This window comes from Cebus imitator, unplaced genomic scaffold (assembly GCF_001604975.1).
Source record: "Cebus imitator isolate Cc_AM_T3 unplaced genomic scaffold, Cebus_imitator-1.0 Scaffold2439, whole genome shotgun sequence".
Lineage (NCBI taxonomy): Eukaryota > Metazoa > Chordata > Mammalia > Primates > Cebidae > Cebus > Cebus imitator.
The window spans coordinates 1,747-4,183 of NW_016109754.1; the positions used below are offsets into that span (position 1 = coordinate 1,747).

Here is a 2,437-nt window from a genome sequence, read left to right on the forward strand (position 1 = left end):
TTAGCCTCCTGAGTAGCTGGTACTCCAGGTGTGTAGCACCACTCCCAGCTAATTTTTTTTTTTTTTTTTTTTTTTTTGTTTTGGGTTTTTTTTTTTTTTTTTTTTTTTTTTTGAGATGGGGTGTTGCTCTGTCACCCAGGCTGGAGTGCAGTGGCACGATCTCAGCTCACCGTAACCTCCGCCTCCCAAGTTCAAGCGATTCTCCTGCCCCAGCCTCCCGAGTAGCTGAGATCAAAGCGCCACCACACCTGGCTAATTTTTTGTATTTTTGGTAGAGATGGGGTTTCACCATGTTATCGAGGATGGTCTTGATCTCCTGACATCGTGATCCACCTGCCTTGGCCTCCCAAAGTGCTGGGATTACAGGTGTGAGCCACCAGGCCTGGCTGATTTCAACGATTTTAGAGAACAAAGTTTCTCAATGAGTCAGAAAGCACTTGTCATTCTAATAGGGGAGTAATGTCACTTTGTGGGGACAGCATGGCCTTGGGAGAAAGGATGCTTCCTCTTCCCTTTGCACTGACTTTATCTGTCTCTGTTATTCTATCCTGATGCGTGGCGGGACAGAGGTTTACTTCCTTGGTCTGATGTAATTTTATTTTCACGCCCCGCCTTCCTCTGAGACACCAAATAGTCTGAATGCTTCTCCTGTCGCTGTACTTTTGAGAGTTAGATATGTTGGAATCCCTTCCACACTCTAGAATGAAACTCTGGTTTCTTCAAGATCTTAGGTCAACTTTCTGAATTTCTATTTTGGTCAAGAAAATTTTCGTTTTCTCCTATAGTACAGGGTCAAAGATGGCTTGTTGACCCTTTGAGACCCTGCCAGTCCTTGCCCTGTTGGAAACAAGCCATTTCTCTGCTTCCATCCCTGTTATTATATATGGTTTGCCTGTGTCTCTCTGTGGCCAGAACTCCACACTTTATGCCTCCAAGAGAGAAGGAAGAGAAAGGGCCTTCCCAGTCCAGGCCCCCTGCTATGCCTGTGACACCTGCTGAGCGGGCCAGCCGGAGCCTGGCGTGTGCTTGGCTGGCAGAGAGGCCGTCCTGTTCTGTGGATCTCAAGGGTGGCATGTGGTGTCCTTGTTCCAGGAAATTGTACTGCCCCAGATCGTGACTGGAGTTGCAGCCAACCTTGTCAATGCCCTCGCCAACTATCTGTTTCTCCATCAACTGCATCTTGGGGTGATGTGAGTCTAACACACTCCCGGGACAGGGAGAAGGGATGGCTTGTATGTGGTTTTTCCAGGAGGGAGAAGAGCGGGCCCTTCCGCTGGTTCTTGTGTCCATGCGTGGCTGTTTCTTGCACCACTGTGGGAAGCACTGCCAGGGATGGAGGGTGATGCTGCTCCAGGAAGAAGACCTCAGGGCCTGCTGAGGACAGCACAGCAAGGGCTGAATCTCCCCTCCTCACTGGGTGGGGCAGGGAGAGGCGCAGGAGGGTACCTCCCTCTCACTGGGACTGTTCTTTCCAGAGGCTCCGCACTGGCGAATTTGATTTCCCAGTACACCCTGGCTCTACTCCTCTTTCTCTACATCCTTGGGAAAAAACTGCATCAAGCGACATGGGGAGGTAACGACTGCCTTTTGTCTTCCAACTGGGACGTGGGTTTTGTCGGGTTGAGTTCCAGCCTGATGGCCAGATCTACTGCACATGTGTGTGTCCCGCCCGCAGGCTGGTCACTCGAGTGCCTGCAGGACTGGGCCTCCTTCCTTCGCCTGGCCGTCCCCAGCATGCTGATGCTGTGCATGGAGTGGTGGGCCTATGAGGTCGGGAGCTTCCTCAGCGGTCCGTATGAGGATGGATGGCGGTGACTGGTGGGAACCCGGGGGCCCTGTCTGAGTGCAAGGCGACAGCTGTCTCTCTTCACCAGGCATCCTCGGCATGGTGGAGCTGGGCGCTCAGTCCATCGTGTATGAACTGGCCATCATTGTGTACATGGTAAGCAGCGGGGGCCAGCCATGGGGAGGTGCCAGGCGTTTCCTTGCTCGGTATCTGAAAGAGTCGATGGGTGAGCACAGGCAGTACGTGAATGGTTGGTAAAATGATGGACAAAAGTCCAGTCCCATCCTTGAGCATGGGAGGGTACCTCTGCTACGGCTGGATCTTCCCTGGGAACTGAAGGGGGCTGGACAGAGACTGCTCATGATCTGCTGCTTCTCCGTCTCCTAACGCAGTTCCCAGCCGAATCTTCCCTTTGTTTCCATATTTTTAGAATCTTTTTCAGTTGCCACAACACAAATGCCTTGAGGGGCCAGGTGGGTTGCTTAGCAGAGGGATGAGACTGGGTATATGACCATAAATACCACTCTGCATGTGCCACCATGTCTGCTGCTGCCTGGTTCTGAAGCCTCTGAAAACACAGCGTGGCCACTCCTAGGTAGATCCCCAAAAGAACTGAAGCAGGGTCTTAAAGGGATTTTTTTTTTTTTTTTT

At 51.6% G+C, this 2,437-nt stretch overlaps 1 long non-coding RNA gene across 1 annotated transcript; it reads left to right on the forward strand.

Annotated features, from left to right (window-relative positions):
• The first annotated feature begins 429 nt into the window (after positions 1–429).
• On the forward strand, positions 430–2,413 carry LOC108299155. Its single transcript, XR_005198871.1, has 4 exons — positions 430–1,190; positions 1,476–1,573; positions 1,676–1,789; positions 1,875–2,413. It is a non-coding gene; the product is annotated as an uncharacterized LOC108299155 (long non-coding RNA).
• Positions 2,414–2,437: the final 24 nt, after the last annotated feature.